This window comes from Astyanax mexicanus, chromosome 15 (genome assembly GCF_023375975.1).
Source record: "Astyanax mexicanus isolate ESR-SI-001 chromosome 15, AstMex3_surface, whole genome shotgun sequence".
Classification (NCBI taxonomy): Eukaryota; Metazoa; Chordata; class Actinopteri; order Characiformes; family Acestrorhamphidae; genus Astyanax; species Astyanax mexicanus.
Window position 1 is genome coordinate 6,449,449 of NC_064422.1, and position 26,983 is coordinate 6,476,431.

General features: G+C 38.6%; 1 protein-coding gene across 2 annotated transcripts in view; it reads right to left on the minus strand.

The window, feature by feature from the left end:
• prkg1b (protein kinase cGMP-dependent 1b) overlaps positions 1-26,983 on the minus strand; it is a 286,216-nt gene that overhangs the window by 145,123 nt on the left and 114,110 nt on the right. The gene's annotated exons all lie outside the window — the stretch shown is intronic.

The window sequence follows — 26,983 nt, forward strand, 5'->3', positions numbered from 1 at the left end:
TTAATCAATCCAGATTTTTGGCTCAGATTAAATATGGCATGATGTGGATCTTGATGGTTCGCATGTATAAATGTCTGTAATGTGAATGAATCTGTGCCTTAAACAGCACTGATATGCATTTAAGCATTTCAATTAGGCCAGTCAATGTTAAAGCGTTAACGCACACGATTAATTTGGAACGATAACGTGAACTTCCGTCATAATCTGCAACCTGCTTACCATGGTGACCATCAGCCTTCAAAAGACCCCCAGGGTAACTTCTAAGCAACTGAAGGCCTCTTTTACATTGGCTAATGTTAATGTTCATGAGCCCACCATCAGGAGTACACTGAACAACAATGGAGTGCATGGCAGGGTTGCAAAGAGAAAGCCACAGGTCCAAGAAAAGAACATTGAAGCCCGTCTGCAGTTTGCTAAAAGAGCTAGAGCTGTTTTTTTAAAGAGGAATGGGCTTAAATTCCGGAAATGTTTAGTTACTGATTTTGCTGCACAAGTGGGCACACCAGATACTGAAAGCAAGGGTTCACATACTTTTGCTACTCACTTATATGTAATACTGGACCATTTTCCATATTTTTGTCTTATTTGTTGATTTGGTTCTCCTCATCTACTTTTATGACTGGTATTAAAATTGAATAAAAGTCAAATTCACGCAGAAATATGAGTTTAAAAGTTTTAAAGAGTTCACTAACTTTCAAGCAGCACTGTAGGTTCTCTAGAAAGAGAGAGAGAAAAGGATAAAATCTTATTTTATTCCAGTCAGACTGGATCGCTCATCATATTCTCTCTTTTTTTAACAAGTCCATAAAAGACATTTTGTTGGTTCATGCCAAAGAAAGCAGCACAGGCAAATTGCTTGGCAGCAACATCAAATATTTTCTCTTGGCTAAACCAAAATCTGAGAACTATCATTCTTGCCAAGGCAAGTATTAAATTTATGGGGGTTTACTGTAAGATGTCAAAGATGATTTGAAATAAAGAAATAAATAAAGATATTATAATAATAATAAAGAAAAACTCAGTCTGAGTCTGTGAAAACTGAGACCCACAATCCTCCTTTCAAAGAGAGAAAGTTGTCTACTGCATCTTTTTTTAGTATTACATTTCAATATTTCAGCAGTTTTGTGGTAAAAATACATACATATCTAGGATTACTAATAATAATGTGCTGTATGTTCAGGATCTGACGCTAGGCTAACAACTAGGGGGCAATTTCAATCAATACCCAATTTGCTTGAACCAGGCCATCTTGTTGTGAGGCGACAGTGCTACCCACTGCACCACTGTGCCACCTGACCAGTGATTTCATAATGTTTAATATATAACACTAAGTGTAAAGTTTGTGTTCATCATTATGCGTTACATGTAAAGTCCTGGATCCACCACTAAACACCACTAAAATAACTGGTCAGTTAAAGTCTAGAAGGTTTTTTGATATTGAATTTTTTTTTCTGATTTTTACATCCCGTTTAGCATTTTTTTGCTTTGCTTCCTGTTTTTACCTTAAGGACTTTTATTGTGAAACAAGCTAGTGACAGGAAGAGGTGGTGGTGGCCATTTTGTTTTGGGAGGAGTGCCAATGAGAGGGAAAAAGTTTGCTTCAAACCTCTCAACCTCTAAGGAACTGATCCTTCAAGATGGTTTCTCTCACTGTTGTTCATGTGGCTGGACTCTGGACTCTGGAATATGGACTCTGGACTCTGGAATATGGACTCTGGAATATGGACTCTGGACTCTGGAATATGGACTCTGGACTCTGGACTATGGACTCTGGACTATGGACTCTGGACTCTGGAATATGGACTCTGGACTATGGACTGTACAGGAAATCAGGTGAGACCAATGCTTTTTGTATTTTGCTGGGCTCTGTATTTTTTGAGTGTTTTTTATTTTTTTTATTTTTTTTTTTTTTAGATTCTTTTGATTTTTTTTGGAATAACAATACAATAGAGAAACATAAAATGCAAAAGTGTAATGAAAGTGCAACATAGAAATATAACACAAACAATAATTACAATACATACAATACATATAGCAGGCAAGATACTATTTAACAGCCCAGACAGGACAGGACAGTGCAGTGCAGTAGCGATACGGGACAATGAAGTGTGCATAGTGAGAATAGGGTGTAGAAATATGTAACATAGTGTAACACACTTTTACACTATACAAAACCTTTTTGTTTTTGTGGAATTTCAAAGATTTTTGGGACAAGATTGTTTTTGGAACTGGTCTGAATTTTATCGATCTTGGACACTTGGGTTTATGATTATTTTTTGATTGGTATTGTTTGGAACTTGGTGTGATGCTCTGTTTGTGGTTCTGGTGAAAGACATGGTGTATAAAGTGCAGTATTGTCTATTTTTATTCATATAAAAACTGAATTTACATCACCTGCAGTGTAAGAATTTTTAAGTAGCTGTGGAAATGTAATTCCTGACCGTTACAAGCCTAAGTTTAAGCAGTTTATCCATTAGCTAATTGACTGTGGAAATGTATTTTAATATATATGATCAGGCAGAAACTTGACAGCAGGTCAACAGACATTCACAGTAGGGCAGCACAATATTGGGAAAAAATTGACTGCATTGTTACTCAAGCATTTAAATGGCTTTTTAAAAGGTAAAAAAATAGCATTATTGTGGGATTAAAAGTGTGATTCCAGCTGTAACTGGAAATATCTGCGCAAAACTGTGCGGAAATGAGGTGCACAGCTTTGGACAGGCTGTCTGTGCTGCATTTACAAGCACGTGCCCAACCATGTGGAGGCCATGATTACCTTGTGTTTACACACACTCCCCCTCCCCCTTCTCGGGCAGAGACAGAGCTACTCACTCATACAGACACAGAGACAGCGCTGTTCACTCGGATCACTGTGTATCTTTGTCTTGTGTCAACATTTTAAATCATTGCAACATGATGTGTTGAGTTTGATTTTATTGCCTTAGGTGACATCGCACATCCTGCGATGCGACTATTGCGCATGCCCATATTGCAATGACAATGCTTAAACGATATATCGTGCATCCCTAATTCACAGGTGTGCAGACCTGAGCAGGTGAGGTTAAACACTGGTGCATTGGAACAGAAGCCACAGTAACAGGGAAGCAGTGACTGAGGGGATAAAAGAAAGTATAACTGACTAAACAACTAATCAGAAAAAATATTGTCATTCATTAGTCAACCACCAAAATAATGATTTGTTGCAGAGAAAAAAAATGAGATATATTCATTTTCCCAATTTATAACATTTTATCTTCAGTAATAAAATATATATATGACTGTATTGTCAGGTATGCTAGCTCCAAGTAGGTTCCCTTTCCAAAAATATCAACCGCATTCATCTGGGACTCCCTGCAGAACTTTCACAAAACCCAGAGTGTGATATATATTTATAGCAGTGTGTGAATTCTAAAGGGTTCAATATTAAAAGAGCTTGATGATGAGTAAAGACAGCTCCATTTTTCCAGTATGAAATAATCATCTAGTTCAAAAAAACCTTGAGGGTCCATTCATTTCTCCTGACTGCATGAGCATGAGTGAGCAGAGTGTCGTCTGTATTAAAATGTATTTCACACAAGGATATCTTGAAAAACGGTGTCAGATTAGGAAGATGCTGCGGTTCTTGAGTCAATGATTACAGCAGAAGTGACATCAGCATCACAGGAGGGCGAGGATGAGACAGAATATCTAAAGATTTGAATAGTCAAGCAGATTTAACAAGTATCTAACTGTGAATTACGATTCTGGAACACGCTCTCATATTAAACAATTTCTAATATGTATTTACTCTGTTCTCCACCAGATAGATACACCAGTGCAGAATATATGTCTTAAATTAGTAGTTAGTAATAGTAGTTTTTCTCCGCTATTTAGTCTAAAGAATAAGCACTGAAGGACTGGTGTAGATCAAGTTTATTCTCAAGTAGATCACTTTATCTGAGGAGCTCCTGCTGCTGTTCCTTGCAATATGAGCGTTTTTTATCCGGGTAAAATAGAAAAACAACAGCAATTATTCACTCAGAAAACTATTAAAAGCAGTAACTATAACCCTTTAAATATATTAATCCTGTATCTTAAAGGATAATTTGAATGCACACTAAACTGAATCTATTTGTTACTAGGAGGCAAAAGGGAACTGTGGCTGATTTTAATACTGCAATGGCTTTAATAGCTTTAATAATAACATGTTTTAAATTAATATTAAACTTGGGTCTTACTTGTGCAATATAGAGATTTTGAGAAATATCTCTTTGAATATTGAGTATTTTAGGACCATTTGTAGTGTTTATGAAAATATTTAAAATATTATAATTAATTAAATAATACAAAACAAAAGTGCAGAGATTACAATTTATATTTGACATTGTTATTTTCAGATATATGGACTTATTATTGCAGCTCTAGTTTAATATCCATATATTGTCTCACTCCTAATTGAGAATGACGACGCCCAGGATAAGAATCCCTGCAATTGGAATCTTAACAAAGTGTTTTTGACCAAAAATATTATTTTAAGATGTTCTGCATTGTAGATTAATAAACTGACTAAAGTCATTCAAACTACGAAAAAAAAAAATGTATGGAATTATTTTGTACATATAAAAAGTGTTAAACAAACCAGAACATGTTTTATATTTTAGATTCTTCAAAGTAGCACCTCTTGCTTAGATGACAGATTTGTACAACTTGGCTGGATTTTCTCAGTCAGCTTTATGAGGTAGAGTCACCTGGCATTCAGGCTTTCAGTTAACAGCTGTGCTGAACTCAAGATTTAATTACTTTAATTTAGCTCTATTTGAATAATGTTCTAATCCATATTATGGAAATAACTACTTAACCTCGTGAAATAAAGGTCAGTCCATCTGAAATATATATATAAAAAAAATCTGTTTTTGTTTGTTTCACAAAGACCATCAAAAATGTTATGATGAAACTGGCTCTCATCAGGACCACCACAGGAATGGAAGAGCAAGAGTTCCTTCTGTTGCACAGGATAAGTTCATCAGAGTAAGCGCAAGTTTTCTCAGAAACCGCAAGAGACGAGAACCTAAATGCTTTACAGTGTATTTTGGTTTGTGTACTAGGCTTTAGGTTAGATAGGTGGACTTGGTGAGAGCACAAATCAAAGCATGAAAGAAGAAAAGAATTTTCAACTAAAGTAAACTCTGTGTTCCAGCATGCAGTCACACTCCAGCCTATAGCTGTAAAAAATGTTAAGTGCTTTGTGTTGATCCGATCAGGGCGCCTTGTTACTAGGTAACCATCCCAAAGAGCTGGGGGACACAGCAGCTCATAAACCGCCTGTCTCTGCTCTGAGACACCCTGTACATCATCTCTCATCCAAACTCTCTCGCCACAGCTGCTGCTTCTTCTGCTTCTGCTGCTGCTTTCCCCAAAACCGCTGGCATAACCATAGCAACCATAGCAACCTCGAACCATCGCTCCCCCTCAACAGCAACCTCGAACCTCGCCCCCCCTCCCCTCAGCCTCTGTTTGGGAAACAGCGCCTCTGTTCCCCTGAGATTCAACATTCCAGCTGTCAGACGAAGCCTTTCCACTCCCTTCATCTCTGCCAAGCACCTGCGGCCTGGAGGAGATCCGGCGACTTCTATCAGCAGGCTGGTCAATCTCCACCGGCAGGGGGCTGCGGGGGTAAAGCCCGTGTCTGAAGGTGTAAGACATAGAGGACGGATCGTAATTATATTAAAATGTGAGCGCGATCTCCGTCTCGTCAAACCGCAAACCGCAAACCTTTCATCTCCTCACATCTCGCATCCAAACTGCTCATTCCACAAGTCGCCATGGCAACTAATTGCGATGGGAGTTTTGTTGTGTCTACAACCGGCTCCGTTCAGCCGACAGACAAAAACATTTAACAAACACGGAGAAAAAACCCGCAGCCCCAAATCCTCAAATAAATAAACTCTAATCAGTTTAATAGAACAATAATCAGCGATGGACGAAGTACACAAACCATGTAGCCACTTGAGTTAAAGTAGAGATATTCAAGATATAGTAATGTTGTAATGTAGTAAATGTAGAACTCCTTTTAGATCTGCACTTGAGTGAAAGTTAGAGATGCACTAAAAATGAATTTTCTAGGCCAAAATACAAAATTAAAAACGCTAGAAAAATCTAAAAAAAAAAAAAAAGGTTGAAGACCGAACACAGTTAATTTTTCACACTTTTCCATTTGTTTTGCCACTTCACTATTGAATGAAAAAATGCAAGTGCAATTTTAATCAATATTTTACCTCAGCAGTGCAATTCTAATCAGAATGTACCTCAGCAGTGCAATTCTAATCAAGAATTTACCTCAACAATGCTATTCTAAACAGAATTTACCTCAGTAGTGATATTCCAATCAAGAATTTACCTCATCAATGCTTTTCTAACCAGAATTTACCTCAGTAGTGCTATTGTACTACTCAAGTCACATGGGAGTGAAGTGGAAAATAATTATTCTGTGTGAGCCTGCTGCCGCTGCTGCTGCAATACATAAATAAATAAATACAATAAAATAAAATTTGAGTAATTAAATGAAAAAATAATATATATAGAGAGGAAACACTGCAAATATGACTTCAAGCAATTTACTAACTGTTCTATATAAATGATTCAGTCTTCTTATTTGTACTTTGTAAGGTAAATGTAAAAGTACCATGATTAATTTTAACTCTAATGTCCAGTTTTCATTTTTATAACAATGTATTTTTTTATAATCATCTCATTTTAGATGTAATATATGTAATTATGTTACATATTTATACTCACATAAATCAAAAATAACTATATATTCTACATACTTTAAGTAAGAGGTTGTTTTGAGTTAAAAGTTATTTAAGGTCTAAAGTAAAGTATTTGAGTTTGTAGTGAAACTAAAGTTAAATGTCACCCAACATTGAAATATTTTATAACATATAGATACACAAAACAAATCTAGTTAATTACTAGTGGGGTTAATTAAATTAATAAAGTATTACGTGATGGGCGTTTCCTTATTAGTTTTATTTATATAGTGTTCATTGGCCAGTTTGACACAAAAAAGATAAATCCACCAATTACAGAAGAGAGGCCGACGATGGACAGAGACTAGAGCCCTTTAGGTTAATTTGCATAAAAGAATAACAAGTTTAAGTTATTTTAGATTAATCACATGCGTTAACAAGTTAACACTGACTGTGAGGGTGTCTTGCCGGTGGAGCGTCTCAGTATACAAATATAGCTCTTTCAAAGTCAAACGAGTGCTGGATATTAATCTACACAGATTCCTCTCCTGAAAACTGTTTATTTGGGTGAGTAACGTGCTTCAGTTTATTTACAGTAAGCTTAGATTTCCAGATGTCCACTAAGGCTTGCTGCACCAGCGTTAGCATAGCTATCCGCTAGCACGCTAGCTAGTCCCCTAAACTAGTAAAGTTAACCCAAACTTAAACGACAGCGTTACACTGAGTAATCCTGCGTGTTCTGGTAAGACAGTGAGATATTAGCTAGCGATTCGTCCCCCGTAGCTTGTTTTAACACGGTAAACAAGCAGATTACAGGCTGATAAAACTCACCTCTGAGAGAGTTAGCGCTTAGCATCTAGCTAATGCTAGCCAGGCAAAGCAGCACAGACTTACAGGCTGATAACTCACCTCTGAACGGTGAACGCTTAGCGATTAGCATCTAACTCTAATAATACTGCTCCAGCAGTATTAAAAGTGCTAAATTTAGAAAATACTGATCTCTGAACAGTGAAAAAGCTAGCTAGCTAAGCGGTTAGCATCTAGCTAATGCTATTGCTGCTCCAGCCTCGGAGCGGCACGGCTCTGCACGGAGTGTGTGTTTACTTTAGATAATTTAGATAATACTGATCTCTGAACAGTGAAAAAGCTAGCTAGCTTAGCGGTTAGCATCTAGCTAATGCTATTGCTGCTCCAGCCTCGGAGCTGCACGGCTCTGGACTCTGTATAGCACTGAAACTCTCTATAACGCTGCACCGAGTGTGTGTTTACTGCTCCTTACAACCTGACGGGTAAAATCCATACAAAAGGCGCACCGTATTATAAGACGCACTGTCAATTTTTGTGAAAATTAAAAGTTTTTAAGTGCGCCTTATAGTCCGAAAAATACGGTAGTTTAAATTATTTTAGATTAATCACATGCGTTAACAAGCTAACACTGACAGAACTACCAATTACATTTAGCTTATTACTCTCCACCACTGAGATTATTAACAGTAATTCACTATATTTTGTGAGGGTTTCTGTGAGGAGGACGTGAGGGCACATGGAGATAACACTGAAAACAAACACTCATACCTTCTGGAGGCCCAGAGCTGCACGCTGGAATACCTCCAGCTAACAGAGTGTAAATCACTACAGAGACCGTAACCAACAGAGTTATACACACGCACATGTGACCTCTCACCTCTAGTGCAGGTGGGTTGTGCATGTGTGTGAACAGATGTGCTAAACATCTGCTCTGCCAGCCTGCAGGTACAGAACACACAACTGGCGCATATCCAATAACAGGTTTTTTGGCTTTTGGGTCTTGGCTCGACCTGCACGCTCACAGCCTGGAGAAACGTATCGAGCCGATTTCACATATAATAAAGTGCTGATGTGCTTTAGAAAAAGCTTCAGATTCACCTCATCAACACCTACACAGAAGACCAACCTGCTGCAGATCAGACTTGCATCCTGTTATATCAGATATGGCTAGAGATTTAGCTTTTTTCAGCTTTGTTTATGTTTAGAAATTACTAGTTGGTAGCACTTGCTAGAAATGTGCATTTGTATGTGCTGGGTACCTCAAAAACAAATATTAGAGTGTTGTTAAAGGGGACATTTTATATAAATTTATATAGATTTTTTTGTGCTTTTGCCCCTATAAACACTTCAAGCTAAAAAAAATCATCCATTTATCCATTTGCTGTGAATCAGCTGAAAGAGTTTATTATCAGGAATCATATGCTTCTGTAAGCCGTTTTAATGCTCCCTTATTGTAATCATGGCACCCTGGCTCCACCCATACACAGCAGGATTAGCCAGCAGACATCGTTTGAGTGAGGGATCTGTACCTGCTGTCCATGGCAAGTCAGCAGAAGAGGAAGATGCAAGTTAGATGTTACTTTCAAATTATTTTAATGTAATAGCTTACTTGTGTTTTGCCATTTACACAAGCTAACACTAGCATGCGGTAAAGACTCTCAGCGTCCTAGCCAGCAACAGCTTATTTTCATAAAAGTGACGGAGCTCTTAAACCACTGAAACTGGCAAGAATAGTTAGTGAAATCCCTTTATGTGAGAGTTGATGGCACCCTGGCTCCACCCATCACCTGTCAACCCCCACCAGATCCCCTCCCACTAGATCAGTCGAAGATCCACCATTTCTGTTCATTTCAGACAATTCGGTTGCAAAATTCAGATCATACACAGCATGATTAGCCACCGGACATCGTCTGAGTGAGGGATCTGTACCTGCTGTCCGTGGCAAGTCAGCAGAAGAGGAAGATTATTTCAATGTAATAGCTTGCTTGTGTTTTGCCATTTACACAAGCTAACACTAGCATGCGGTAAACACTCTCGGTAAACACACTAAATGACTGAAACTGGCAAGAATAGTTAGTGAAACCTCCTTATGTGAGAGTGAGTTTTTGCAAAGAACCCCATGAACAAGTTTTATAAAGCTCATAGATGTTTTATAACTCGTGTAAAATAGCTATGATATCCCCTTTACATTCTCAAACATGAAAAACTAATGTTTAAATAAAAGCACAAAAAAGGCAGTGTTGTACTTAATTGTGCAGACTCAGCTTAGCAGAATGTTTGTTTTTGTGCTGTTTTTGTTTCTGTAGATGTGCAAGACTAACACATCTAGTGGAGGAAAGAGAATAATAAATAAAGAGACCTAAATACACCCACTAACCAGAAACCCCTCTTGAAAGTGCATCACATACAGTGAGTGGCTACTATGGAAAAAACAGTGCAGACCATATTTAATCACAATATAGAATTATTAATACATAATATAAAATTTTTAAATAATGAAGCAATAGTGGTTTCACTACATCAAACCAAATTTACCTTTATCTATTATGTTACTTAGTTTAGCCCCAACACCTGGTGATGTACAGTATTAGCGCTTTTATTTAGAGCTATAAACACAGTATCATTATTGATTATTGATTGGTACAAACTTAGAGCTAATTTATCCCAAAATGCTAATTCTGAGTTTGTTTGATTTGTTGTTTTTTTCTAATTCTTACTGTTAATGAGTGATTTATGCCCGTGTTTCTCATCCTGTACAGCACACAGTACTCTATATTTCTGCTCTTCAGGCAGGGGATGATGATAGCTTCTCCTGACCCTGTGCAGTCGGTTGGTATAGCAGCAGGATGAAGTTTTTGGGGATTTTTTTCACAGCTCTCTCAGGGTTTCTGTCATCAGTTTCTGCTATTGCTCCCCCTGGCTGATCTGTTCGATGTGTGATTGTTAGTACAGCAGTGGTTTCTTTCTTCTTCAGGACAGTACAATCTGTTGTACTGGCGACGCTCAGGGCTGCGGGAACGGTTCGGATTGATTTCCTTTCGTTTCTTAGATTCAATGGCTTCTAATGGCTTGTCTTTTTCTCATAGGCATCTCTCTTCAAGTTAACAGTCCGAGCTGTCCACATGTATCGGCTCGACTCCTGAAATTCTTTCGGACAATATTACCTGCTCCATCCCCTGAAGATATATATATATATATATTGCATGTCACTGACCCAACATAACATGATATTAAAGGTATCCTTCCGCTAAAATGCACTTTTTCTTGTTCTTTGTGAAATACAGTAGGTCTCTCTGAGTTGTATATGATGCTGCCCATGAAACTCTTCCTCAACCTCCATTGTCTGCAGTAGCTAGAAAAAGAAAATCTTCAGAAAAATAAGTCGATCAGGAAAAGCACTGTGTCTACGTCAACTTGTAATTTAGTATTCATAGTCTCGCCCACAAGCAGAGCTGAAGCCAGACAGCGACACAGTCTCGTCAGATAGGACGTTACGGTGCAAGGAACAGCATGTCAGTACGTTCCTGTGTTATTTGTGTGAATAACACATCAGTGTTTATTATATGCTTTACCCGGGAATTCAGAGCTAAGGAACAAATGGATAGAATTTGTCTATGGAGGAAAAACACCACCAGCGAAGTACAATTGAGAGATAGATGTGTATTTTTAGAAAACTTATGTTTACACTAGTTAAAAGTAAAAAAAACTTTCTGGACCCACCTTTTGTGTAAGTAACTATAGGTTTATATAGGATCTGCAGTGGATTTGGCGTTTTACAGAGACTCTGAGACGCTGAGGTCAGTGGCTGAACAAAAAACAGCTCACATGGCATTTATTCATACTACCACAACAAGACATTTTAAAATGAATGAAAAAAAAAAAACAATCAATTGACGCCCTTTAATAAAGCAGTACATGGCCAACACTAGCAAAAAAAAAAAAAAAAAAAAAAAAAAAAAAAAAAAAAAGGCAGATATCATCTGTCTCTGGTGGATATGTTGTGGAAAAGGAGAACAATGTGAATTTAAAGTTGAAGTTTAAAGGAGAAATCTTGTGTGAAATTGACATGGGGTGTAGCGAAACATGATAACGAGTACAAATAGACAACCTCCATTCACTTTTTATTTTATACTTTATTTTATACTTTTTCATTTTATAAACTATCTGTGCATTTTCAAAGCTCTGAATGCCTCATTTTAACTGTCAGTACCCTCAGGATTCTACCAATGGTGTGTGGAGCTACTTTGAGATTGTTAATGGTCTAAAAATTGTGATTTTTTTTTTTTTTTTTTAAACGATCATGCTACTACCTTTGCTCGACAGTATTAGTATGTGTATGTTTAGTTTGTAAGCCTTTGGCCTTTGAAAATGTACTGCATGCACAAAACTATTAATGACTGAAATATATAAAGCCCACCCTTCAGTTCTTCACTCTCATGACAACAGTTCTATAATCAGTTTCATAGGCCCTAACATAGAACCCTGTGGAACTCCACAATTCCCAAATGTTTCTGCATTAAAGGAGAAATCTGGTGTGAAATGGACTGTGGGGTGTAGTGAAACATAATGCCAAGATCAGATCAGATCAGATCAGATCAATATTGGCTGATACTCATTACAGAGCGTTAAAGAGCCTCAAATCTTTCAAAAGCAAGTAACCTTGTTTAAACATCCCTCATTGTTTGGAGAAACTCTATTTACCCTCATTGATTTTTTTTTTCTTTTACACCAAAGAGCAGCCCAATTTAAACAATATTGAAAATAAAGATTTTTCATGTAGAGCAGGAAAATATCCGTATTAACAGCCCTGGATTTTAGCAGAAATACTGAATGAGCAGGTATCAGCAAAGCTTTGGGGGAGCGGTGCATATATAAATGTGAGCTGCAGGCGAGAGGAAGTCTGGCATTTTATTGACAGTCTGGTCAGAGTCGGGTCCTACAGGCTGTTTTTAGAAAAATCAGCCACTTGGCACCATCCATGAGCTGTAGGTGGAATCCCAATCATTATATGAGAGAGAGAGAGCGCGAGAGTGATCTAGAGAGAGAGAGCAGACAAGGAGTTCAGTGTCTCTCAAAAGACTTCCACCAGAATAACTGCCAGAAAATACAAAAATATTAAAACTATTAGATTAAAATGTATAACTTTAATTAGGATATTCATTGACACATATAAAGATTGAGACATATAACGTTTAAACAAATGCATGTTAAATCCAGGGTAGGGAAAGGGTCTAAAATAAAATTAACTGAAGATGACACATTTAATGAATATATGTGTATAAGTTCAACATCGAGACTTGCCCAAAGCTGCTGTAATCCTTAACTCCCAAATATGTTCTCACAGGATTGTCTAAATAAGAGAAATATCAGTCGATTGCAGATAACATACAAGTATTTTGGATGGGAATCAGTCGATACAGATACATAGCCAATTAATCTTTTTATCTCTACTTGAAGCATTCAACTGATTTATTTGAGGAAATGTGGGTGGAGTAACGGGGTGTTTAGATGTAGCATATTTTTGTCTAGGAATAAGTCAACACAGATTCATAGCCAATCAATCTTTATGGGCCAGTTGTTCGGAGGTAATCAAATCAGATTTTGGTTATCGGATTGGATCAAATCTGTAAAACGGATTGTTTAAAAGGAAAAGAAGCATTCTAAAATCGGATCAGATCATGTAATCCAATCCTAGTTTGTAAATGGATCAAACCATCAGTTTCTGTTGTTTAAAACTTTTTAGTAGCCTTTTTATAGTAAAGTAAAAATAAAAACTATCTTGACCCCATGAAATAAATCCCCCAAAGAATTTCAATAACAAACAAAAATAATATATTAAGTTATTCATCTACGTCACTGTCATTCATCACTGTATATTAATGTCAAAGAAACATTCATCAGATATGAAGCTGTCAAAAATAATTTCAAACAATTGCAAAGAACACCAGAGGTTGGTTTGGTTCTTCAACAGGCTCAGGTGCATCATGAACATCACAGAGAGGGACATTGCGGCTGATGGCAACGTTGTGCAGGACAATACATGCATTATGTTGCATGCTCCCTGTGGTTCGACTCGCAAATAGTTAAGGCATGCAAAGCGTCTCTGCAGAACTCCATTTAAATGCTCAATCGCACATATTGTTTTGCAATGAGCAGTACCTTGTTACTGCAAGAAAAGAAGGCATCAACCCATGCTGGTTCTTCTACCTGTTCTTTACATTTCTGGTAATCCGGATTAGGTAATCCTGAAAACTGTGTATCTGGATCAGAGTGATCCAATCCAATATTGCTTTGAAAAACTGGCTTAAAAGTTAGACAGATCACCTGATCCTGGATAGCAAAAAATGTGATTACCAAATCTGGATAATTTTGATCCGGATTACATTTTTTGAACAACTGGCCCTATATCTTTACTTAAATGCTTAGATCATAAGGACTGATTTATGTGAAGAGCAAGACAAAAATATGTGTAAGCTATTTAATATTTAAGTGGCAAAAAGTAGCAAAATTATTGTATTTTAATAAAAATTTTACCATGTATCCAGTACACATATCCAGTAAGAATATTTAGGAATATATGAGGTGTAGCACCTGAGGAATGCTATTTAAATAAGACTATTCAAGCCATTTATAATGCACTGGTCAATTGCGTCTCACGCAGCTTGATTTAGGGCATGTCTGTGAGTCTTTGGTATTCTGAGAGCGTAAAAATTGCATCTTGTAGGCATTAACTAATTCTCGAAATTATTTGTGGCTGTGTTTTGGCCAAAGAATGAAATGAACCAATCAGTGTGCCAGTTGTCATTTCCCTTTAAGAGCCAGGTGAGCTCTGACTTTGGCGCGTTTGTATCTTAACATCTTAACAGTAGAGGATACTGACCTGTGGGTTAATGTTGTGTAGGAATGCCTGTAGTTCATTTCAGGGAACAGAGATGTTATCATATACTTTATTCTGTTTATTTTTGATATAAAAGCTGAATTTCACTGCTAGGATGGCTAGGATTGGGCTGTTGACTGTTGTCAGGGTTTTAATCTGTCAGTGGCGCACCTGTATTTCCCACAAGTCAGATATTTACAGACCACCACACCCATCAGTGTAGATATATCCTTAAACTCTGATGCTATTTTAGGAGTAAGATAGCAATGAGCATCACGCCGTGCCTTGAGCAGGGTATACAATAGGGCCCTAATGCTTCATCTTTAGTGCTAGAATCCACAGACATTCTGCTCTGCTCTGATACAGTTTAGCAGTGGTGAGTAATGGTGTTTTTTTGTGATACAAGAACAAACAAGAACCTCTCTCTTTGAATTATATCCCCTCGTAGCAAAGCTTCCAGGCCACATTTTAATGTATCTGCTTACAGAGAGATTAACTATTATGTAAGTAAATAAAAGGAGATCAGAAGCAGACCAGCACTAAAACTTTCACAGCGGTCTGCTGAAGAAATGAGTCTGCGCAGACTTTCTACTCTTCAAAAGTGCTGAACGTTAGTCAGTCTTTAGTAGACAGCAGAAGGGAACACTAATGTGATTTGGAACGGAAAAGTGACCAGGAAATTACTGTATTTATACTGTAGTCAAGGTTTAGTGTTTTTATAAAGCACTAATAAATTATTCAGGAGATGGTGTGGAGTAACAGGGTGTTGAGGAGCTGGGGCTGAAGTAAAGGGACAGAGTAAAGGGGTGGAGCAATAAGTTGTCGAGGAGATGAAGATATGGAGACTGTGTAAATGTAGACAAGTTATGGGTTAAATAATGGGTGTTGAGGAGAAGCGGATGGAGTAATAAATAAAAGATAATTAATAGAAACCAACTAATTTAAATTAAATTAAATTGTCCATTAAAGTCAGACAGAAATGAATGCTCTAGCGATAGTTCTACCAGGGGACTTTAATGCTATGTCACTCAGGGACCTATTTTTACAATCTTTAGGCATCAGTGTGTCTTTGCTATGGTAACGATGGGAGAAGTACACCTTACGTGGCTCAAAATGCCTCCTAATGTCACAGATATATTTTGGGCGTAACATGCAATAAACCAATTTGTGTGTAACTTGCCATTCCCGTTAAGAGCCAGAAGCACTCTGACTTGGCAGATTGCTATTTTAATGGTGCCACATCTACCTGGATGTGTCCAAAGCTTTTCAGCAGAGGAAACACATTTGCTTGGCAGCTGTGTGTCCATGTGGGCGTAACAAGTGGATGGGGGGACGTGTGCTGGGGATGTCTGTGTTGATAATTCACTTCCAAGATGGCAATGAACGTCTGACTGTTGATGTCTGTGTAGGTTGTATTCAGTCAGTGGTGCACCTATGTTTTTTCATTGCAGAGATAATAATACACTACAGGATTTACCTGAATTAACCTCATTTCCAGATATGAGGTGTATGTGTGTGTATGTGTACTGTTGGCGGGGAGTAAGATGGCAATAAGCATTGCAATGATCCTTCCATATGGTGTAAGACTTAAATATTAAAGACTGAAATATTTAACTTTCAAAACTGCTTCGCACACAATTCTATAATTATTATGATCAGTTTCATTGGCCCTACTGTAGAACCCTGTGGAGCTCCACAATTCCCAAAAGTTTCAGCATCAAGATTAATAGCTGAATAATTAATCATTTTAAGTTCAACGGGATCTTATACTTTTTTTTTTTTTTCCCTGTTTCCAGCTTTCTAAGATTGCGAAAGTGCGCAAATCCCACACAGTCGCCTCAGTAGCCTCAGTGGGCACTGCACTGAAGTTTCATCATTGGTGGTACATCTTTTAAAAAGTTTAAGAATCACTACATTAAAAAGTTTAGCGATTATAACATGACCTTACCACACACAATGTCTAATGGTCCCAATTGTAGCTAATGTGTGGAAACACATTAGCTACGGGCACGGGCACCGTCTCTGAAACAAACGAGGAGAATTTCACTTTCTATGCAATCGCGGAATGCAGACCATTACAGAGGATGGCAGCAGGTGCAGGGTAATCATGGCCCACATTCCCTGAATACCCAACTGCTTGATTTATGTGACCTGTTGGAGTGGAACCACACTGCTCCCTGCAATAAAAGATGCTAGCAGAGCTAATAAACACAAGAACAAGTTTACTGAAGACTTCTCTCCATGACGTGGGTAGCGACTCAGGAATGCCTGAGCTGTGTGAGGGTTTGAGAGGAATACAAATGAAGGCAATGTGATGCACACATACTCAAGTGAACACAAGTGCTAGCATTCCTCTCCGACCATACGTTAGAAACCGATAGAGCATGAAGCTCATCAATCTCAGAGGGAGGCACCTGTGTTTGTGAGGTTCAGAGAGGGGCTTACACTTCAATGAGCTCTTCAAACGACTGCTCGGTTCATGTTAATCTCCGCCATAATCTCTTTCGCCAATCGCTGTGAGACCAGCAGGAGTGCTTTCCATCGGTTTTCCATACCCACATCCACATCCTCACACCAGGGCTCCAGCTGGGTGTGTTTACACTGGAGCTACTCAGAGAAGAAAACACGTCTGCTGTTTTACAAGTGGAGAGGTGACATTACGGAGCCTCACACCACACGAGCTTCAATCTCCGGAAGCGTCTTAACTTGTTGACAGCCACTTAGGAATAGCAAATAGGGCACCTTACAATAGAGGAGCATCACTATGCACGGCCATATGCAAAGGTGCATTGTAATACACCCGGCATATTGAGCCACAGGGGAGCCGGCTTGCCGAAACGGTAGCAGCTGCCGTCACCTGATGACAGGCAGTGGAAAACAGAAGGTGTAATTACCTAAGCACAGTGAGCACCAGCACTGTTACACACGCCTAATAAAAGAGCTACAAGACCTCTGCAGGTCTGCAGACGGCAGAGTTCAGCTGTGACGCTGGGGTAAATGCCACCTGCCAATAATCTACTCGCCGCTCCACACAGTGAGCGGTGGATTTACTGATTTAACACACTGGAGAGCTGTACCTGCTAGAGCAGAGCAACTCCACACAATTACTGGGAAACAATTCCCATCCTGCTAAGCAGCTATCGCTAATGTCTGCTGTGAAAATCAGCAGTGTTTTCTACATTTACTTTGACTTAAATTGTATTAAAGACAGCATTTCAAGCCTGCAACACAAATTTAAAAAATTGAAAGATAAAGCCTTTACCAATTTGTAAAGTCCCAATCCTTCCCACGACACTTAAAATATGTTTTACTACAGAGAATACCAATAAATGACTTCTACACACACCTCTGAAGATGAGAAACATTATCATTGATGTCCGCACATACAGGGGTTGGACAATGAAACTAAAACACCAGTCTGGTGGCCAGTCTTCGTTAATTGCACATTGCACCAGTAAGAACAGAGTGTGAAGAGTGTTGAATTAGCAGGGTAAGAGCACAGTTTTCCTCTAAATATTGCAATACACACAACATTATGGGTGACATACCAGAGTTCAAAAGAGGACAAATTGTTGGTGCACATCTTGCTAGCGCATCTGTGACCAAGACAGCAAGTGTTTGTGATGCATCAAGAGCCACGGTATCCAGGGTAATGTCAGCATGTCACCACCAAGAAGAACCGACCACATCCAACAGGATTAACTGTGGACGCTGTAAGAGGAAGCTGTCTGAAAGGGATGTTCGTGTGCTAACCCGGATTGTATCCAAAAAAAACATAAAACCACGGCTGATCAAATCACGGCAGAATTCAATGTGCACCTCAACTCTCCTGTTTCCACCAGAACTGTCCGTCACCACAATAAATTATTGTGGTCTAAAACCAGGTGTTTCAGTTTCATTGTCCAACTCCTGTACTCTACTGGGGAAAGGTTGGGACTGCAAGCGGGTTCATCTTCCCCAGCCATGTCTTTGTGATGTATGCATGTGGTTTTGGATTGTCTTCTTAAAAACTGCAACACATAGGGACCTATTTTAGCAACATATAGCGCACTGGTCAATTGCCGATCACGCAGCTTGATTTAGGGTGTATCGGTGTATCTTTAGTATCCTGAGGGTGGGCAAAAAAGAAAAAAAAAACCTTTATAATGGGCGTGTTTTTGGGGGTAATTTGGAATAAACTAATTAGTGTGTTAACTGCCATTCCCTTTAAAAGCCAGGTGTGCTCACAGGGGCAAAAAAAAAAAAAGCATTCCAAAACAAACACTTTACTGCTCCCCACAGTAAAATGCAGTTACTGGGAATCTTGTTAAAGTTGAGGGTCTCATGGATTCCAGTCAATATCAGCAGATTCTTGAGAACAATGTTTAAGAATCAGTGAGAAAGTTGAAGTTAAAGCGCCGGGGCTGGATACTTCAACAAGACAACGACACTAAACACTAAACACTGCTCACAATCTACTAAAGCATTAATTCATGCAGAGGAACAAGAACAACGTTCTGGAATGATCATCTCAGTCCCCAGACCTGAATATTATTGAACTCTAACCTGTGATGTGATTTAAAGTGGCTCTTCATGATCAGAAACCATCAAACCTGACTGAACTGGAGATGTTTCGTAAAGAAGAATGATCCAAAATACCTTCAACCAGAAGCTTCAACCAGACTCTCATTGGAAACTATAGAAAAAAGTTCAGAGGCTGTTATTTCTGCAAAAGGAGGATCTATTAAATATTGATGTAATTTTTCTGTTGGGGTGTCTAAAATAATAACTGGTTTAAAATGTCTTTTTTATGTTCTCAATACTAACCCTAATTTTCAATTCACAACTTTATTGGAATATATTACAGGCCTAAAATGCAGGAACGGACGTGTTTAAAGTACAGGCCAAAAGTTTGGACACACCTTCTCTTTTTCAATGCCTTTTTTATGACTATTTACATTGTAGATTCTCACTGAAGGCATCAAAACTATGAATGAACACATGTGGAGTTTTATGTACTTAACAAAAAATGGTGAAATAACTAAAATAAATATATACATATATTCTAGTTTTTACTAAATAGCCACCCTTTGCTCTGATTACTGCTGTGCACACTCTTGGCATCATTCTCTGAATTAAATGGTTTTCCAACAGTCTTGAAGGAAGGAGTTCCCAGAGGTGTTTATTAGCACTTGTTGCTCCTTTGCCTTCTTCACTCTGTGGTCCAGCTCACCCCAAACCATCTGGACTGGGTTCAGGTCCGGTGACTGTGGAGGTTCAGCTCATTTTTTATTAAGTACATAAAACTCCACATGTGTTCATTCATAGTTTTGGTGCCTTCAGTGAGAATCTACAATGTAAATAGTCATGAAAATAAAGAAAACACATTGAATAAGAGAAGGTGTGTCCAAACTTGTACCTGGCCTGTACTGTATATACCAATGAAATGAAGTCAACTAGATCACACATGGAATTTCTTGACAAAAAAGTAAAGCTATGGTCAGGTAAAAATATAGCTATATATCATCTAATGTCACAATCCACGAAAGTGCAAGCAAGGCCAAGAAAGCACCTCGCTTTGTGATGCCATCTATGAGACTATTCAGGAAGCGGCACATTTTTGTCTCGTCTGGCAACAGCAGGAAGAAAAAGCATTTTGCAGGCAGCCAAAGATAGCAAACCAGGGTCGTGTCATTCTGTGTTTCCACAAAACGCAAGTCAGTGGCTGGCAGTAGGAAGTGTTTTTTTTTTTTTTTTTTTTGCCAGGCGATTGTGAAGAGCCAGGATCAAGAGAAGCTCACCTTAATCAAACACAACAAAGCCTCCTTTACTCAGATCTGAAGCTGCACAGAGGCACTAAAGCTTATAAAAGAATAAAAGAGACCTAGTGGAGAGAGTTTCAGCTTCGCAGCAGGATTGCAGCATGCCACATCTCCATCTGCTTCTGCTGGGCAGTACTGATGTAACCACTGTGACCTGCACATTCTTTTCCTTTTCCATTTACGTCATTTTAGCTGACGCTCTTATCCAGAGCGACTTACAAGGTTACTTATGTTAAAGAGGTGAGCGAGTGTAGTGTTAGGAGTTTTGGCCAAGGACTCTTATTGGTGTTACACAGCATAGTCATCCAGATTGGGAATTGAACCCCAGCTCACTGGCAGGTAGTGGTGTGGTATCTAACGTGCTAAAATCATTAAAAATGTTTCCCTAAGTTCCCTAAGACATATTTCCTAGATGTTTTCACTTTTGTTTTTTTTTCCTGTATTTTATTTTCTCACATTTTAGACAGCAGTAACTTGTGCTAAAAGTGCTAAGTCTCGACTTCAATCACTATTTTTGCAGTTATAGCACATGTGAACAAGTTCAACCCATAATATTAAGTCCAGTCTGTCATCTTGTGTCCACTAGATGTGTAAAATTTCCTAAAAATCTTTTAGAAAAGCCAGAAGGCTACTTATTTTTTGGGGGGCGATATGGGACCAAATATATATTTGTTTCAAACTGCATTTAAGCATAAAAATCTATCCCATCTCTAAAACATGGTGTCGGTAGGATCAGTTTTGGTCCTGTTTCTGTGCATCTGGACCAGAGTAGCTTGTCATATTGATGGAACTATGAATTCTGATTTATGTCAGCAAAATGTCTGAAATAAGCTAAACCTCAAGAGAATGTGGGTCATGCAGCAAGACAATGACCCTAAGTCATTAAAAAAAAAAAAACATTAAAATGAACATTTTTTAATAGCCAGGTACATGTCTTGATCATGATCATGATTGTGGACAGAGCCGAGGCAGCATTTCAGGAGGAAACCAACCAACATACCAGAGCAAACCCAACATTTAACTTAACAATGAACAGAATAAAAAATCAGTATTAGAATCCTCTGCTGAGACACAAAAAAACGCCACCCTGTTAAGATACAGAAGTCAGAGCTCACCTGCCTCTTAAAGGTAATAGCAAGTGACACACTGATTGGTTTATTTCACTTTACGTCCAAAACACACCCATGATTGAAGCTGATGTCTGTAAGTTTTGGAATTTGGAGAACATTTAAGGCCCCCTCTGGTGAGAATGGGTAATTGCACTGAGCATGCGTAAGAATCCTTTTAAACTGGGTGGGTGTGATGGGGTCTCCTTTCAGAGTGGATAAATTCGATTCCAGGTTATGTTCAGTCAGAGAGATTGAACAAGACAATGCTCAGTCAGAATCTTCACTTCATTGTTCCTTTGTTTTTACTATGAGTGAATGAGCTACTGAGCTCTGAGTTTCCCCTTCTGAAGTCTCCGTTGCTCCACCAGCCGCTCACGTTCAGTAAAACTGAGCCGGATCCTCTTTTTTTTTTTTTTTTAGAGGCTGTACATGTGACACAAGTGCGTAAAAACGCATGACGTGGCCAGAAGAACTTCAGCAAAAAAGTGACCAGAGACTTCAGTTTTTTGAATTAAGTCTAAGTACCATTAAACACAATATTTTATCCCTTTTCCACTCAGAAATGCTTCTGCTTTCAGATTAAAAACAAAATAATCTAAACTGCCACTTCAATTAAGAGAATTAGTACATGCCTTTTGTGTGTATCGAGCAACGCAAGGTGTACTTTTCCCGACGTTATGATAGCAAAGATACACTGACATGCCTTAAATCAAGCTGCTCGATCTGCAATTGACCGGGGATGAAGTTTACCAGGGACAAGTGTGAACTTATTCCAATCAAAGCATATCCAGATATTGTCCTGATACAAAATGCATGTTGATACTAGGTGTAAACAGTCCCCTACAATGTGTCCACTGCACACTGGGGGGAAACCCACATGAGCTCATTCAGCCAACATCATTCCCCAGTCACTGCCTGAGCCTCATCCGTGCAGAACTCCATACAGTCCTCCCATTTCATTTCAGCCTCTTTTATGCAAGTGTCAATGATTTAACAGTTCATCTCCAGTGACTCTGCTAGTAATGTGTTCACAGAAAAGCAGATCCTCTCTCAAATCATCGGCATCGGTGAATCGGACGTACGCTATCACTAAACAGCCTTTGTTACTGTCAGTCACTTCATTTATCTGCAGAGCAAAGCAGTGGCTTACTCGTACCTTCTCATTAGACTGCTCTCTAGTTCTATAAACATCTCACGATAGTATTTTTTAATTTTTTTATTTTGACAAAATAATTGCCTTTAGATTGCTGCCTGTTGCTTTTATCAATCAGAGTTGGAAACATATCAATAGCAATGGAGAATATTAATCATGACTTGATATGATCTTTGTACTCGACGATATACAACTCAACAACAGTGAGGTCAATCCCATTATTTCTGCTATTAACTGAAAACATTTGAGTTTCACATTAAAAGATTAATATGACACAAAATATCCATATTTCAGCTTTTGTTTTTACGTATTTACATCAAGATCAGAAGATAACACCTTCTGTCTGAATCCATCCATTTTTCTTGTGAGAAAAAGTATTGGAACATGTGACTGTCAGGTGTGGTTTGTTGCCCAGGTGTGTCCTGATACATTAATTATTCAGATTTGGGTCACATCTGTGCAGACTCTCTACTTTAAAAACTACTTCTAAAACATTAAAACCAGAGAGGAATGAGTCTATTGGTAAAAAAAAAAAGCAACTGTGAAGCTGAGAGACGATGGAAAATCAATCAGAACCCTTGCACAAATATTGGCCATAGCCAGAACAACAATTTGGAATGTCCTAAAGAAGAAAGTCGTCACTGGTGTACTAAGTAATAGATGGCGAACAGGTAGACCAAGGAAAACCACAGCAGTTGTTGACAGAAACATTGTGAGTGCTGTAAAGAAAGACCCTAAAATACTGATGTTAGTGACATCAGCAACAACCTCCAGAGGGCAGGAGTGAAGGTATCACAATCTACATAAAAGCTAAAATCTTGTTTGATCTATTGTATCATATTCAACTTTTAATCTAAAACCCAAATGTTTTCAGCCTACAGCAAAAATAAATGATCAACCTCACTGTTCCAATATGTTTGAAGGAGGCTATATATGATTAGGGTTGTCACGATACCAAAATTTTGACTTCGATACCGATACCAACTGTAGTATCACGATTCTCGATACCAAAACGATACTTGGAAGAAAAAAAAAAACAATAAAAATATCTGAACATAAAATGTTTATTTTTGACTGAACTGGATTGAACACTGAACAATCGGTGCAAACGTTTTTATTCTAAAATGAAACATTTGTACAAAAAACAAGTTTCGTTATTATAACCTTAACTATAACATAATTATCTACTTCCACTTCCTAAAAACTAAAACTAAAACCAGAGGTAATGGTAGCCTGACTATGTGAACCTGACGGGCGGGCAGAAGTTAAGTTCTGAATAAGGAAAATAAAGAGACAGAAGAACATTACAATGTTATGTTCATTTTAACACTCACTGCTCCGTTTTATTAATCAACCGTTTACCGTTTTTAATAAGCCCATGTTCAGTGTAACGATCAAGCAGGCTACGTGCCTGACCACAGATTTGCGATGGAAACGCGAAAACGTGAACATCTTGAGTTCATGTTTCACAGCCAATGGGATAATGGAGAAATAGAGAAAACCACGGGTCCAAAACAAAACTCCTGCACACTCCTCTCCGTGTTAATGTGATTTACTAGCAGTCGCTAGTAAATCTTAGTAAAGCTACAGACAGAGTGTATCTTGACTAACTCCACTAACCTGTCGACTTCTCAGCTCTTTGTAGAGATCAGGGTGCTTGTCTGCTAAATGAATGAGCGAAATATGATCAGAATTATGTTAAATAACACTAACATAGAAGCATAGAAGTATTATTTAATTAAAATGATTTTTAAGAACAGCTAAACACAGTGCTGCAGGTCAAACGCGGAGGCGTTCACGTGCGAGAGAGAGAGACAGAGAGAGACACAGAGAGAGAGAGAGAGAGAGAGAGAGAGAGAGAAAGAGACACAGCGAGAGTGAGAGAGAGAGAGATTTGCGTGTTCTGATGTGAGCTACTCACAGGTAAAGGTTCTCTTTGATCTCCTCGTGCTCATATTCTAGTCCCACACATAAGTCTGCAGCTCCCTCAGTGTTTTCTGTCGTATTTTGCGGCTAGCGCGAGCGCTTACAACTAACACCGCGGACCGCGAGGTGCCGCCGCGCTTGTGCCGAATCCGCTACTGAATCCGACTCCCGCTTCGCGGACAGAATCGGCACAACACCCCCCGCTGTACAACTGCGGGAGTGAAAACAGCGCTAATAAATAAAGTAGTTTAGTTTCACTTTCAGTTTTCGTTATTTTCGTTATTTTATTTAAAAATATAAATATAAATAAAAAACAGATGCCTACATCTCAGACTATTTTCCCACACTTCACTCCTCGCGCCCGTTTTGTCCACAAGTCGCGGACGAGAGACATCTGTTATTTTAGCCGTCGCCATTCTACACTCGCTGCTGCTCTGCTGGCTTGCGCGTGAATCGATTCATTTGTTCAGAACACTAAGTTTATCTGAATCCTGCCACACCGACTGCTGCGGTGTGAATCAGTTTTCTTATGAACTGAATCAAATCGCGCCTACTAATTTGACTCATTTGAAGCTAGTGACTGGGCTATATACAGTATCGAAAGCATCGAACGCTAAAGAACCGAATCGTTTGTGATGACGTAGTATCGAAAAAGAATCGAACCTTCGGTACACCGTGCAACTCTATATATGATCAGTGTAAATCTGTGAGAATTCTGTGCCAGTGTCGATATCTGATATTACACAGGTATATACAGGGGTTGGACAATGAAACTGAAACCCCTGGTTTCAGACCACAATAATTTATTGTGGTGACGGACAGTTCTGGTGGAAACAGGAGAGTTGAGGTGCACATTGAATTCTGCCGTGATTTGAGCAGTCGTGGTTTTATGTTTTTTTGGATACAATCCAGGTTAGCACCCGAACATCCCTTTCAGACACCTTCCTCTTACAGCGTCCACAGTTAATCCTGTTGAATGTGGTTGATCCTTCTTGGTGGTATGCTGACATTACCCTGGATACCGTGGCTCTTGATGCATCACAAAGACTTGCTTGGTCACAGATGTGCCAGCAAGATGTGCACCAACAATTTGTCCTCTTTTGAACTCTGGTATGTCACCCATAATGTTGTGTGTATTGCAATATTTTGAGCATTATTTGAACTATGCTCTTACCCTGCTAATTGAGAACCTTCACACTCTGCTCTTACTGGTGCAATAATGTGCAATTAATGAAGATTGAACACCAGGCTGCTCCGATTTAGCCATGAAACCTCCCACACTAAAATGACAGGTGTTTCAGTTTCATTGTCCAAACCCCTGTAGTACCAGTCAAAAGCGTGGACACTCTGGTGTGCTGTTAACTTGCGCTTTCTGAAGCTAGTGTCTTAATAAACTTATCCTGTGCAACAGAGGAAACTCTTGCTCTTACTTTCCTGGGTCAGTCCTGATGAGAGCCAGTTTCATCATAATACTTCATAATACTTCAGCTTCAACAGAAATATTTTAAAAATACCCTATTATCTACACTTCTACCTGATTAATGAATTTGTAAACTTTTGCTTTAACTTCCGAAGTATCCCAAGTCTCAATTTTGTCTAATGCTCTTTCATCTATGCAATTGTTTTGAGAAATATCTGTGACAAAGTTGATCTCTAAATGAAACCGAAGTGAGAATTACAAATATGTCTCCTGAGCCATCAAAGAGCAACATTTAAGCAATAAAAAGCAGTAGCTATGTAACCCGCTAGCTGTAATTTGCTACGCATTATTCCTGCAAAGACTGAGAGGCAAATATATCCCTTGCGACGAGCAGCCAAGGACGTCAAAATCTTAAATCAACAATAATTGGTTTAGATGTGCATCCAAGCGCTTGAACTTTGCTGAGCCTCATTTAAAAGTTTTTAGCAGTGATACACTAAGAAAACACAGCAATCAAAGCGGATTACCCCGGAGGCCTGCGCTCCGTTTCATTAAGAAGCTTCTGGTTACTGGAAACTTCTGACTCACAGTAAAACTAAATACTCAGACTGACGTGAGCTATGCTGGAAGAAAAGCAGGATGCCTCATTAAAAGAAAACATCTGATGAGAAAAAACACTGAGCTCGCTGCAGATAAATTAAAAAAATAATAATAATTAAAGACGTCAGATGTCCTGCAGCAGAGCAGGAAAGAGTCCAGAGCTGGGGTCGTCTAAAAGACAGCAAGTCTGGAACAAAAAAAAAAAAGATTGAGACTGTAGACGCTGGGTTTATACAATACTCCTCATAGTGGACTGAACTGCTGCCAAATCAACATCAAATCAAACTACGGACTGACCTGATTCCGATACACAAGTACAAATAGTAATACACATCCTGATACACAGCTCTTTTTAAAATGATTGTATTTTTTTAATTTATGTAAACTTATTTAAAGCATCAGTCCTTAAGATTTTGTTTTTATTATTATTAAAATTAGTAGTTTTCCAAAATATTACAGTCATATGAAAAAGTTTGGGCACCCCATTAATCTTAATCATTTTTAGTTCTAAATATTGAATGATGCGAAAGAAGTCATTTCTGCGACTCTGTTTGTGGCG